Source organism: Canis lupus, chromosome 23 (assembly GCF_011100685.1).
Source record: "Canis lupus familiaris isolate Mischka breed German Shepherd chromosome 23, alternate assembly UU_Cfam_GSD_1.0, whole genome shotgun sequence".
Classification (NCBI taxonomy): Eukaryota; Metazoa; Chordata; class Mammalia; order Carnivora; family Canidae; genus Canis; species Canis lupus.
In genome coordinates, this window is record NC_049244.1 from 40320771 (window position 1) to 40335591 (window position 14821).

Consider the following 14821-nt stretch of genomic DNA (forward strand, 5'->3'; position numbering starts at 1 on the left):
GCTCTGACAGTGCATGCAACTTGAGCAGAAAGTACCGCTGCCTCCTGCCTCCCACTGGTGCCCCTAGTCCTGTCAGTGCCGGCCTCCTCTCATCACTGGAGTCCTTAAAGAGGCTATGCGGATTATTAAAACGTTTGGTGGTTATCTAAACTCTTGGGAATATATCGATCCTCTTCATTATTATTAATCTGAATAAACGACATCTGATTCATCCTCATTTCATCAAAGTGCACATGCTTCAGAGAGCTCACCAATTTTAATGAAGGTCAGGGAACCAGAAATTTTCCTTTCCTAATTCTGGATTAGGCAAATTTGGGGGAGGTAGAATATGTGTTAGGAGAAAAGGCTAAATAAACTAGAATAAATTAGACTACAAAACACAGCGTCAGGGATCCCTGGGTGGCTCAGCGGTTTAGCGCCTGCCTTTGGCCCAGGGCGTGATCCTGGAGTCCCGGGATCGAGTCCCACATCGAGCTCCCGGCATGGAGCCTGCTTCTCCCTCCTCCTGTGTCTCCCATCATAAATAAATAAATAAATAAATAATAAATAAATAAATAAATAAATAAATAAATCTTAACTAATTTGCTTTTCAAAGCACAGGGCCATTAAAAATTATTCAAGAATGTGAGAGCTTATTATCTAGAGGATGCTAAGCCTTTGCAACTTGACAAGAGAACACGTCAGAAGGTGGATAAAAACTTTAGAATTAAGGAATCGAGACATAAAGAGGATCCTTCTAGTCGTGAGCAGTAATAAACCTCTGAATATCCATGAATATAAAGAGAGTGAATTTCAACCCTTCTAAACATTTGGGATTTTATTTTACTGGTTCCATTCTTTACTTTTCCATTTTACTCATTATAAAAATGTAGCACACACTACTTGCCTCAGTGTAGAGCCTCACTGTTTACAAATTTGTTTTTACTTTTAATTTCACATACCTTATTTTACTTTTTCCACAATACCCCTTGAGAATGGGAGACTGGCTTTAGCATTTCTTGTGTGTGCTTCAGATGAAGAAACTAGAACGCCAGCATCTTAAGTGTCTTGCCTAAGATCAAATAGATAGTATTAAATCTGATGCTTTTTAAATTAAACATTTTGATCCAATTTGCTGTTCAACTGTAATAGGAGTTTGCAACAAGGATAGATTACTTATTTTTATTTATGGCTACTGGGAAGGTTTTGTCCATCCCCTTAGGATAATTTCACTCTCCTGCATAATGGATTCAGCACCTCCTGATTGCCAATCAAATTCCAGACTCCTCAGCCTGGGCTCAAAGGGCCACATTCTCTCCTGTCCTGTTTCTTCCGGGCTTCCATTTACCTACCCCTCTAGCATTTCTGTAGCATTCCCTTCCCTGTCCCCGTAATCACTGTGAGTACAGGGTAGATGGCGTAGAATATTAGAAATGGAGTACTCTTAATTCATACATGCAATTCCTCTATTAAAAATTATAAGGAATCCTCAAAGAGAAAACTGTCTTGCCTGTATGCATCTGTGGAAGGGGCACTGATTTAGAAATACCAAAGATACCGTTTTAATATATAGATACTTCTCCAAGCAGCTGCTGCTGATCTCCCAGAGGGGTATTCATCAGCTGGCAGCTAGAGAACCACACTTTCTTTTGTCTAGGCATAAATCACGGCGTGGGAGGTGACAGGGCAAAGTCTGTGCCTGGGAAAGATCATGGCTAGTGTCCTTTCACGCACAGAAAGGATAACAGAGGCTAGTATTTCATGCTGTAATTTATATATATATTCTCTATTTTAAAAGTCTGCTCTGTTTTTATGTCTTTAAACTCTATTTTATGGGCCAGAGAAAATAGCACTAGATTTAGGGTCAGGCAAACCTGGAGATGCATCTTGGTTTTACCAGATGGACCGTCTTGGGCTAGTCAGATAGCCTTTCCTAAAATCAATTTCTTTGCTATTAAATGAATGCAGTAAACTGTCCAACTATCAAGGTTGTTGTTAGGTTTAAATAAGATACACTATTTGGAGAAGAACTTTTGCACAGTGTTTTTCCTGCATATGCTAGGTACTCAAAGTATAATTGGAAAAATGACAATGTTCTTTGTTGTCCCCAAATAACTTCATTGTTGTAAACCCTCAATCTCCATTTCTATCTGTACTTTATGCTTTTGTATTCGTGTGTCATAGAGCACTTTTGGTATTAATAGATTAATGATTTAAGCATGTAGAGAATAGATTTTGCATATTGAATTAGCTGCCGTGCAGAAACCAAGATGCAGGCAGCAAGGAGTGTAAGGACACAGCTTAGAAAGTGTTAAGTGGGGAGATATAGATTGTAAATTGCAGGAAGATCCTAGTAAAAAGACTCTTAGAAATTCAGATAGTGTAAGAAGATATGAAGGATACAAGGTGACTTCAGTTGAGGCTACAAAGATGAATTGGATGAAGGTAGGCAGAGTGGAGAAGATTCAGCCTTCCAGGGTGGGGCGTGGTAAGAGTGGGACACACATGTCAACATGTATGTGATTGTGCCATGATGAGCTTGCTGTCCTTGAGCCAAGGTTGGGTTTAGAGCATAAGGACATGAGAGAGCACTTGGCTCTTTGGCAGGAAGGATGCACATTCTAAAGAGCTTTCAGAACCAGGTGAGATTTAACTTTGATTCAAAGACAGCAAGGACATAATACACATTCAAGAGTAAAACAGTGATATATATGCCTTTTATCCATTGGTTGTGTGTGGAATAAATTGGATGGAAAGGGAAAACTTATTTAGCAGTTTTTGATGCAGCACATAATGTGAGAGTCTATAGTCGGTCATTCTGGGAATGAGGTAAGGAAGACTGGCAGTGGGGATATAACTAAGAAGCATTTTAGGCAATTATAAAATAGGACTTAATGATACACAAATTTTGGAGGAAGACAGGCAAACTCCAGTGTGTCTGCTTTGGAAGACAGCATAATATGACACTCTCCTGATAAATTGGGAAGAAAGTCTGTGTTTTAGGAAGATTGTGAATTAGGTTTTGATAATGCTGAACTAGTGGAGGGACACCCACTAGTTAATGTCCTGCTGGCACTTGTAGGTACTGGGATCACTATGGTTTAAGAGAAGTTCCTTATAGCTAGCTTGAACCTGAACTGAAACACTAAACACTAAACACACTAGCCTCAACTCTAATCTAATCCGTGTGCCAATTTTATGAGTAAATGATGACAGGAAGCAACTGGCACAATAGAAAGGAGAGAGAGCCTGAATCTTAAGCCAAAGAAGATTGATTTCATTCCCTAATTGCTTCTGGGCAGCCCTCTCATTAATGGATTGGTTAATTATGGTGGTTATGGTTAAGGAAATTCCTCTCTGGTGTCTCTCTCTCTCTCTCTCTCTCTCTCTCTCTCTTTCTCTCTCTCAGATACATACTGAAGAATGAAATTTCTTTAGGTTGCCATGAGTTTTGTGGGGTCCAGGCTTCCCCAATCTTTCATAAACCATAAGTTTAAAATGAGCACATCTTTCCAGTTTCTAGTTTGCTGAGCATTGAATGGGAAAAACTCATGCTATGTCAAGATTCTCTGTCTACTCTCACATGAACTGAATTGGGAAGATTGAAAACAGGTGAGTAGTTAATAAAAATCCAATCAAGTGCATTTTTATTTTATTCTAAGTCTTCATTATATGAGGTTATTTGGCCTATGCCTGATGAATTCCAGGTAAAGTGACTATAATTTTGTGCCAGCTACAGAAATATTCAACAGCTTTTATGTCTTTTTTACAACATAGCTAAGTATAAATATCAAGTTATCTGGTTTCCACTTTCATCTTAAAATAAGTCAGGCATTCAGAAGTGTGCCTTCATCACTTTTTCATCTTTTCTCCTTTACAATCAGTGGTCTATATCTTAGACTTTGCTACAAGGCCTATTTACTGACTGTTCAATTTGTTTTTGAATATTTTCTTGGTTTTCCTGAAGAACAACCCAACTCTTTCAGAGTCTACAAGTACTTTCTGAGGAATAACATTTCCAGATTTCTGCTAAACATGATGCATGTTAAAAGCAGTGCAAAAAAAAAAAAATGCAGAAGGACACCTTGAAAGCTGTCATTCAGGGAAATCCTCACAAGGTAGGTTCTTAAAGAGGGGGTGGACAAGGTTGTTTGCTCTCCTACTTATCATGGTAAGGCTGTGGAAACCTTTGTGATGCGTCTTTATGGTGGGTTCTGTCATTTCTCAATGCTCATGACTTCCTCTGGCAACACACCTACCCCCAATGTGCTAAGTACAGTATCTACATTAGAAAATGATGACACTAGTGCCGCAAGTGACTGACGGTCTTAGTAATAGAGGAGACGGTGATGTGGCCACTAGATAAGTTCCTGATACCATTTCATGAACAAAGGAAATGATCTTTTAGACCCTTACAGGGTATCCCACTCATCTTTCTTTTTTTTCTTGTCACAAATTGGGAGGGGGGTGAATACCGAGAAAAAGCTTTCATCTCATTCCCTGAACTGAGAATTACAAAGTATAATGACTCAGTGTTTTCTTGCTGTTTACAACCTGTTCACTACATTATTTCTAGAAAACCATATGTAGAGATTGCTTCTATTTAGGAATGGTTGATGGTTTCTGCTGCCTCATATGCTATATTTCTCTTTCTAATAAATGGCAGTGGGATAATTCCAGGCTGAATATGATATAAGGCTAAGAGATCAACATTATTTCCTTGGTGAATTGATTACTTTCCTCTGAATTTATAGTTCCTACCAGGACTGCAAATTAATATGGTTGACGCACTTAGTTATTCAGATTGTGCTTTATATTTAAATGCAGGCAGCTTAGACATTAAATGTTCCAAGTTTATAACTCATAATCAGATTGTAGATCCTGTGAACAAGAGGAGGTGTTTGTATCATGTCTGAATAGAAAACGTTTTTGAAATAGTGGATCACTCTGTGGTATACTATATTCTGTACCATGAAACATATGGGTGGCAGCCAGCGATTCATTATATCAACATGTATTTGATTCAACATCTGACTCTTGGTTCACACCTAGGAGAAATGGACACAGGCAGGAATAGAATGGGGAGTTTATATGTAGTGTATATGCACATAATTTTATATGCACGTGTGAAATTACTGTATAGGATTAACATAATTTTATAATTGTGCTATGTATGTGTTATAAGAAGTTTTTGCTTTTTTTCCTGATGTACAGCTTTTCTATTTTTGAAGGTGAGTTTCTTGGAGAGGGAAAAGTATTCATGAAAGTTGTGATTTTTGGAGGGGGGGGTGGATTGTCACTACTTTTGCAAGTTGTAATGTAATCCTGCACCATCCTTACTCAAGTATAGTATTTTAAAACTAAGAAGACTTTTGAAATCACCTTCCCAAACCTTCTCAGATTTGAGGTCCATCAGTGGAGGCTCCATTCACCAAAGGACACAAGTGGAGTGGGCCATTCCTCATTGGCAGAACTAGTGCTCTGGTCTGGCTTTTGGCTCTTGTGGTTTCGTGTTTTGCAGTTGGTTTTAACTAGAGATGACTGCAGAGTGGAATCTCAATTCCTCTGTTTATTGGCTGTTTTTATCATGGTTATCTTCAGGATTTTCCTGGGTAAACTAAAATAATAATTTGTTGGATTCTTTAAAAAATTTTTTTTAGAGATTTTATTTATTTGAGAGAGAAAGAGAGCACAAGTGAAGGTAAGGGGCAGAGAGAGAAGCAGACAACCCTCTGAGCAGGGAGCCCAATTCGGGGATCGATCAGGGACTCCAGGCTCATGACCTGAGCTAAAGGCAGATGCTTAATTGACTGAGCCACCCAAGCACACCTGATTTGTTGGATTCTATATTTTTAATCCTGAATTCTGTTATGCATACACATAGAAAAAGATATTATGACTACATAGTATCATTATTTTGAAAAAATATTAAGGAAAAATGATTCTATTTACCTTAGGTTTAAGGATATGATTGTGAACAAATGTTGGGTTAAAAGTATTGTTTCTTTTAGTGATCACCAAAATCTTGAGAGACAAAAATCCCATGTAATAGTATTGCATAGTAAAAACCTTTATTTTCTCAGTTGTGATGGCTGGGAACATTCAAGTCAAGGTCCAGAATCTATTCTTTCAAATAAAATCTGAATGGTATCCTGGAGCATATTGGGTAGATTTGGGGATTTGTTGAAAGCATAATTTACTCTGAGTAATTTTTTTTTTTTTTTTTTTTTTTTACAGGGGTGTGAAGAAATGCCCTTTAACTCTTGAGATAATTGATGTCATCTGGGTAAATGTAATTGTAATAGAAATACATGTGCATATATTTAGATAGAACTTGACTTACTGGCAACTTTATTATCATGGCAGCTGCAGGCTGGAATTTATCACTTTCATATGACCATGCTTAGTACCAAAAACATCAGAAACTGCTAGATACCATGTGTACACTTTTTCTTAAATTGTTGATTGACCACATAGATCATTTGAAGAGTAGCTATTCTCCAAAGCTGAAAAGTTAGTTGTGTATGGAGGTGGCTTCTTGAATAGCATGAGTAAGTGGCACTGTTTTCCAAAGTTATAAGCAGTAGTTATGAATATGCAATGTGCTTATCATCTAATATTACTTAGATGACTTACCTTTCAGTATTTATCTTTCATGTTCTGTTTCTCAAAACCACACAAGAAAGTGCAGGAGAAACTAGTTTAATACAATCTATTATTTAATAGTTCAAAGTGACCATTTGCTACTTATAAATAACCTCATGTCTATTTGCATTTGTTGTTTCAATTTTTACTTCAGGAGCTACAGCGTATCTGCTTATGCAATGGAATGATTAACATGATTTTGAGTCAAATTTTTTTTATCTTGTAACTTCAAAGAACAAGATATTAAAATATGAAGAATCTTCTATTCATCTTTTTTCTGATTTTTAAATTATTTATTCTCTGTGCTACACTTAACAAAGCTGCAGTTTGAAAAAGGGAGATGTTATCAAGTTGCTTTCCATCAGTTTCTGTAAAGCTAAATGTTGACAAGGGCTACTCTGTCACCCTCAGCAGTGTCAGTCTCATGGAATGGTGAGTCTTCAACTCCTAGATTTCTGATGCTCTGCAATTGGCCTTCAGTGGGTCCAGAGCAGTAGAAAAAAAGAAAAAAAAAAAAAAAAAAAGGAGGATGAGCAGGGCTTTCCTTGCAGTCTAGAACCCTGAGTGTCAGCCTGGCTTCAGCCCCGGGAGTCTTGCTGGGACCTCTGCTCTCTGAGCGCCATTGCCAGTGGTGGTAAAATCTGCTGCACTTGGGCTCCCTCTTGCATGCACTGGGAATAATGTGATCCTTGCCTTCTCATTCCACTGGCCGGAAATGAGAAGAAGCAGTAGCAGAGAGACATCCATTTATGGGTTCTCCATTTCCTCCTTCATTTCTCAAGTTTAGAATCTCCGTTAATCATGTTGGAGCTTTCCCAGATGGCACGTTATACCTTCTTCCTATGATCTATTAGGTTTCAGGAAGAACTTTTACATTATAATGGTACTCCTTCCCCAAGAAGAGAAAACATGTATTTAACAGAAACTCTAATATTAACACAAACATAGGATTTAGAAGTGTACAGAGTAATTCACATAAATTGTTTTAATTATATTTGGTACTCAAAACACTTTGCAGTAGAGCATTATGATGGAAAGGGGATTAAAATAGCCTAGGTTACTTTTCTCCCCAAATTCTACAGCCAGTAAGAAGTAGGTTTAGAGTTTGACTCTATGTTGATTTTGAATCTGTGCAGACCCCAAATTTCAGACTTGATTTCAGAGATTATACTCATTCCTGTGTGAACTGTGAAATGTGTATAACATGAAGTTATTATGCATTGCTACTCTTATTGAATTAGATATATTAATTTTTTGTATGACGTTCAAAGGTTGTGTTTAATGAAAGTGTGTTCTAACAAATTTCATTTATTTATTCATAGTTCTGAATTTTATTTCATTTGAATGTCTGTGTTTAGGGTGTTAAAATGTTAAAATCTTTATAGCACAAACTGTGCCAGGTTTTATAGGTCATCTCAACTTTGGTTATAGTTAATCTTACTGTTGCTATGCAAAAATCTATAATAAGATTCCATCTGCTTTTATAATTGCTCAAGAAAAATACATTATTGGTATCATTTGGGTGAAGTGGAATTCAAATGAAATTGTCCTGATGAAAATTATTACTTTTGGAGCTTGCTTTTCATATTCTTATGAATACCTGATTCAGTGCAGTATATTTTCTAGCACGTAAAGTGCTTTTGAATTTAAATATGCTATCTGTAGTTAAAAGAAGCATACATCAATTATATATAAAAATCTTTTTTTAAAACCGAAACTGAGACATAATGATTAGAGAGAAGAACAAAGAAATATATGTTCTGATTTTCTTCTAGTGGCCCATATGAACCTATCATCCTTCTGTAGTATTAGAAGACCACAATATGGTGTAGCTTAATGGAAGCAGAACAAACAGAACTTGTGGGATTTTTATCAAAGACAACATCATTTTTATTTTCTGTTATTGATTTTCTTTAAAAATATTGACAGAAGTATTCTTCTGTCCCTGGAAAGGTCATTTTGACAGATACGTGACATTTATGATCACTTTCAGGTTACTAAAACCTTTAAAGTCATTCTGTATTGTTAATATAGTCTCAGCTCGGAAATTAGAAGGAATAGTCATGTGTACTAATGAAAACTTTGGAGCTGAATTACAGTTAAATCTTATTTCTTGGCTGGGGTTCTGCAGCAGACTATGGTTAGCAGTGAGAAACAGAAAGTTTGTCTCTCCAGCAAAGTATTTTTTCAGAACTTTAAAACATGACTCACACATGATTATAAAATGAGCAGGATGATAAAGATGCTTCTGGAATAGATATTGTCACTAAGGTGAAGAAAGCGGAATTAAGTTTCCTAAATTACTGACAAGTTGTCCTAGAACTGTAACTTTTGGGTTATATTTTCTCTTGGACAGAAATCTATAAGTTAATGTTAATTCCAGAATCTGGGCCCTAATCAGTAGCTAGTAAGTGACATAATGATTCCCCTCGAGGAAACCTATTAGCCACTGCTCCAGAGTGACCCTGAAAGGTAAAGCAGTCTTCCTTTTGCCCTTTTTCCCAAGTTGTGAACCTTTTTCCCTAAGATCCTTTTTTCAGGCTTTTGTTTTATTGTTTGCTCTTTTTTGTTTCTCACCATGAAGTCTGAGGAAAGAGGAAGAGGACGTGTGAGAAAGGTTTTCTTTTCTTTTCTTAAAATACTTTATTTAAATTCAGTTTGCCAACATACAGTGTAACACCCAGTGCTCATCCCATCAAGTGCACTATGGAGGGCGCTTGGTGAGAAAGGTTTTCTTGATTGGTAATGTCACGCACTAGCATTTTGCCCTGGGAGCTTGGTGGCTGTCTAGAGTTGACTCTCAGAAGGGTGCTCTTCTGGGTTCCCAGAGGCACCCCTGCCCCACGACACAAAGGATGATACTCTCCCTACTGTGAGGGCTGCTTTTTCTTCTTGTTTTATGTTGTCCTTCTAAGTTCTTTTTTTTTTTTTTTTTTTTTTTTTTATTTATGATAGTCACACACAGAGAGAGAGAGGCAGAGACAGAGACATAGGCAGAGGGAGAAGCAGGCTCCATGCAGGGAGCCCGAAGTGGGATTCGATCCTGGGTCTCCAGGATCGCGCCCTGGGCCAAAGGCAGCCGCTAAACCGCTGCGCCACTCAGGGATCCCGTCCTTCTAAGTTCTAAAATTTCAGAGGTCTTCACTTCATTCTCTCTGTGGAGTTCCCATGACTGCCCAGATGGTTTTCTCGCAGGGCAGTCCTCTCTAGCAATTTTGATTGGTGCCTTTTTTGTAAGGCCCACATCTGATCAAAGAAAACATTTGTGCCCTTTTGCCTGTGCAATTTCTGGGACGGCAGACCAGTCTTAATACAGAAGCAACTCTCATTCTCTGCACCATCAAAGCACCTTCCTGTGCCACCTCTCCTGCTTACTAAGCCTCTTAGGTGGAAGGCAGATAATAGTTTATTGAGTCCCTTTCACTGTGAGGAGAGGTCCCTTTGAAGTTCCTCCCTTTTGACTTGAGTTGAAGAGAAAAGTCTTTCCTCCCTCCCTTTGGGGTACATGGTTTCTATAGAGTTCCTCTTGCCATACAAACCTTTCTTGTAAATCCTCCCCTGAAATTCTCACTTGACTCTTTTATATTCTTAATTTGAATATAAGTAAAACACCATTTTAAATTTATACTACACATGCCAGGTTCCCTAGAAAATTCATTTGTTGGTCTTGTATCTATCTTGCTTTGGTGTCTGATACCTATCTATTCTAATGTCTCAGATGAAATTTCTACTTTAATAGCCCATGTTACTGGTTTTAGGGGACTATGAGTCCCTGAGAGACACAATCTTGCAGTCACATTGCACTCAACTGAATATTTCTCAGAATGATTTTATTTGGTTATTTTTGGAGAACTATTTATAGGATACAAAAAAATTAGGACAACTGTTTTGGGGTCTATGTTAGGAGGATATGAGGGATAGATGGGAAGAATGTGGGAGTGGGGAGAAAGTCTTGAAGGTTGTGGAATATCTTCCTGCATTCCGTGATCTAAAGTGATAATGGAAATTACAACATTTATGCCAGTCGCATCTCCCCCTCTGCATGCAGGCCCTTTTTGTCTTTTTGAATTCCAGGTGCTCTCAGCTTTTTGAATTTCTATCGCAGAGCACAGCATTCAAAGCAGAGATTTAGTGTGCTGTATTGTAATAGTCTGTAGATTTCTCTTCCCCCTAGACAACAATTTCCTTGAAGGGAGGGACCTTGTTATGCTCCTTATTGTATCCTCAGCCGTAGCTGCTTGCCTGGTGCATCGTGTACACTCAGTAAGTATATACTGAATGAATGATTGAGACAAAGAGGGACTCATGTAGAGTGAGCTGTCCTCCTGAGCTCTGTTTTTCAGAAATGGTTTTGTCTCTTTTCCCTTTTTTAGAAGAGTTGGGGTAAGGGAGCTAGCAGGGAAGTAGAAACCCATGCTCCCCATCGTTTGTAACAGCCTTTCTTCTGTTAATGGGATTCATCTGTGCCCTATGAACGTTTGTGTAGGAGGAAGCTATAAAATTACTTGTAAACAATTTGACAAATCTTGCACTGCATGATTACATATAGCCATATTTTTATAAACTGTCTGCCTTGGATTGAAAGGTTCTTAAAGGCTACAATGTCATCTTTCATTATGTGCATATTCCTGTTTAGCATTCACTTATTCAGTTGAATAAAATGACATCTATTTTCATTATCCCAGGATTGGGTGGTTTGGTCTCCTACTTGGAGGGATTATCTTTATTTAGTCTTTTTTTTTGGTATCCTAATAGGTCTTTTGAAAGGTGCCACCTTTATTTCTTTTCTCTTCTACTAAATGCAAAAGAAAATAGCAACCTATATTTAAAAGATAGACATTGTTAGCTCTTATGGCAATTTCCCTCTTTTCCAGAGATTAGAGTTTACTGTAGTACAGCAGCCCAATAGGATTGTCCTGGAAATGGATTTTCATGTAAAGTATTAACTTATGGTATTATGTGTAGCAAAAGGACAAGGATCAAAATATTATTAAGAGAGAGAAGCTGCATCATTATTATTTCTAATAGGATTGGTGTAATAAATGGCCCTTAAAGACCATACATCTGTTCCACTCAATGCTTTCTGAATTTACCATGAAATGCATTTTACTGATAAGACACAGCATTTGGATCCATTATTTCTCCCAAAAGCCTGGTTAAGAGATTTTAAAGTACAAGATACTGCTTACATGGTCTGTGGTACTTCATTGAAAGTAAGAACTTTCATTCTGAAATTGAAGGAAACAAAATATATATCCCACTGGTAAGTATTTTTAGTACCTTTCCCTTTATTTGGGTTACTAAATGTTGAGCTTTAAATAGGAACACTTTATGTAAATTTTATTTAAACCACATAGCTGCTTATTTTCTGTCAGAAAAAGGACAAATTTAAAGCTTCTCTAATAAAGTGTTATGGAAAAATTAAAATGCATTAAGTAACAAGATCATGGCAGCCCTCAAAAAATAGCACTTTTGCTTTACTGCTAGTCCAGAGAGAAATGGGAGTGGAGCTGAGTTTGTTCTTGAATCTATGTCTCTCCCTGACTCTAACACATATTTTCCAAGGAGGGATCCCATGCTTTAGCTAAAGATTAAAGGCTTGGTATCAAATGGAAGGTTTCTTTCCCATAGTGAATCTGAATGTGCCCATCTGTAAAATGCAGATGAAGGACACAACCCTCATTTCTCCATCAGAGCCCAAGGAGAATGCTGACAGGCTAGAGTGTGGGGTATGTGGCCCTAATTTTGTCTTTGCTTCCCTTTTTCTGCCTGCTAGTATGCCAGAAGAGGTCAGGCTGTTCTTTAGCCCAGTTGGTGATGGTTCCTCTTCAGGGACATGCTCTTTTTTTTTTTTTTTTTTTTTTTTATTTATGATAGAGAGGCAGAGACACAGGAGGAGGGAGAAGCAGGCTCCATGTCGGGAGCCCGACGTGGGACTCGATCCCGGGACTCCAGGATCACGCCCTGGGCCAAAGGCAGGTGCTAAACCACTGAGCCACCCAGGGATCCCCAGGGACATGCTCTTGTAATAGAAAGTGAGGCAATGCCAGGGACAATAGTGAGAAACATAGGCTCCTGACTAACACCTATTGAGTGAAGTCTCCTTGGACTTCATACATACGTTTTAGAGAAAATTAACATTTTAACCAATTTCAAAATCTTGACCATAAGTTTATCTGAAGAGTTCTGAAATATGTTTGGATGAGAGAGTGGACCATGAAGTATACTTTTAAAACCACATCTGCAGACTTGAAGCAATTTGGCTTGTGGATACCAATTTGAGGGCAGTTCATTGTAATGGTCTCCCTCTCCCCAGAAGTGTCCACAACCAACCTCTTAGTGATACATTCACTCTTAGTAATACACAAGACACTAGAGAAACTAATTTTGTAGTATTACATTTGGAGATTTTTTATGTTTTTTATGTATATCAGCAAAAGAAATTTTAAGATGGATGGCTCTAAATTTGAATGTATGTTAGAGTAAGAAAAAATGTGATATTTAATATAGGGAGATTAAAAAGGGTGGAAAAAGAACACCCTGAGCTGGATTTCACTGTACTATGTTCAGTTTTATATACTAAAAAAAAAAGTTTGTAAGCCTTACATTTTTAACCTATTTACTCTCTATTCATGTTAATGACCAGTTTTGGTAATTTTTGGTGTGAAGTTAGGTTTCCAAGATGAATACCCCAACTCATAGGATGTAAGAGATTTATTTAATGGCTTTGAATTGTGATGATTGTTGCTTATGAAGGAATTACCCCTACATTTGAGAAGACAATGGAATTAATAAAAAAGTGGAACTCACCATATCTAAAAGGAAGTATAGATCAATCATAATTAATTCTAGAAAAGTTATAAATACATATAAATATAACAAAGGATGATAGAAATGGTTGACATAAAAAGATCATCAATATAAATTAAGGATAAAGTTATGATGGATAACTCGCTAGTTCCCATTAGAAAATGGTTCAGTAATAATTGCTTGGATGTAATCTCACTTTAGCTTCTCCCATTATTTTCTATTCAGCCAATTACCTATAGTCAATGAGAAGGGACCCAAATGAAAAAATTTTACTATGTTATGAAGATACTATTTAGTATTTTCCATCATTTTGTTTCCAAAGCTGCGTCTTTGCAATCCTAATATCTAAAGTATAAAAATATGTATATATATATGTTTTTGAGTCTATCTGACATCTGAATTATATGCAACCAAGAGCTATATAATGGAGTCAGACTTCCTCTGAGCTTACATTTTTGGGAGCTAGACATAGCTGATACTAATAATGATTATTTCCTTACTTGTCATTGCATTCTTTTGTGGGAGGGTAAAGCTATTTCCATGAAAACTCTTAATAAGAAAAACAACAGGTAGTACTTTTTTTAATCCGTCAAATTCCAAATTGTCAGGGAGTTAGAAGAAATAAATTTAGGTCTGCTGTCTCATTTGACACTTGAATGGTAGGTCTCATACTTTTTGGAGAAAAGTTTTTGTGTGTGTACGTGATATGCATCTCACAGCTCCCAAAGCTAATTTGGAATTTGATGGTTAAGAAAATACTACTTGTTTTTTTTTTTCTTATTAAGAGTTTCCATAAAAATATTTTTACCAAGAAAAAAAAAAAAACAGTGAAAAGAAAGAAAATGATCATTACTAGGTTCAGCGATGTCTAGCTTGATCAGCTATGTCTGGCTCCCAAGAATATAAGCTAAAATACACACACTTATACATAATATGCCTCTGAAGACATTGCTACATAGTTGTAATATATTAAGCTTCTGGTTTTATTTGCATATTTCAAGTAAATTAATATAGAATTGCATCTAAATTGTGTTTTATTCCTAAACTGCTATGAAGGAGAGGTTGAAAGGAGTCTTAAAATGAGAGATAAGCTTCTGAGATACTACAGAAAAGCAAAACAAAAAACAACTCTTGAGTTACTAAGAGGTAACTGTTTAGGGACAGTCTTGTTAAAATGTTTTAATATTTGAGAAAAAGATTCAGAAGATTTAAAAATCTCACAGTTTACTCTAGCTTATGCATGTGTTCTAATGGTAATTTCATAATTATTTTCAAATAATTTTTTCTAAGGTTACATTACATTTAAAAAGAACCTCCATAGAAAATGTGTTTTAGCTTCTACTTCATTCAAAATAACTTTTTTCCTCTCCTTTTTTATTTAAATTCC

At 36.8% G+C, this 14821-nt stretch overlaps 1 long non-coding RNA gene across 19 annotated transcripts in view; it reads left to right on the forward strand.

The window, feature by feature from the left end:
• Positions 1-14821, forward strand: part of LOC106557625 — a 195822-nt gene that overhangs the window by 66281 nt on the left and 114720 nt on the right. For 13 of the 19 annotated variants that reach the window (XR_005377132.1, XR_005377135.1, XR_005377139.1 and 10 more), the window contains 3 exons: positions 3496-3591; positions 3947-4097; positions 6217-7056. This is a non-coding gene — a long non-coding RNA (uncharacterized LOC106557625). The remainder of the gene's footprint in view (positions 1-3495; positions 3592-3946; positions 4098-6216; positions 7057-14821) is intronic. The other 6 variants (XR_005377137.1, XR_005377144.1, XR_005377142.1 and 3 more) reach the window with 4 other exon arrangements.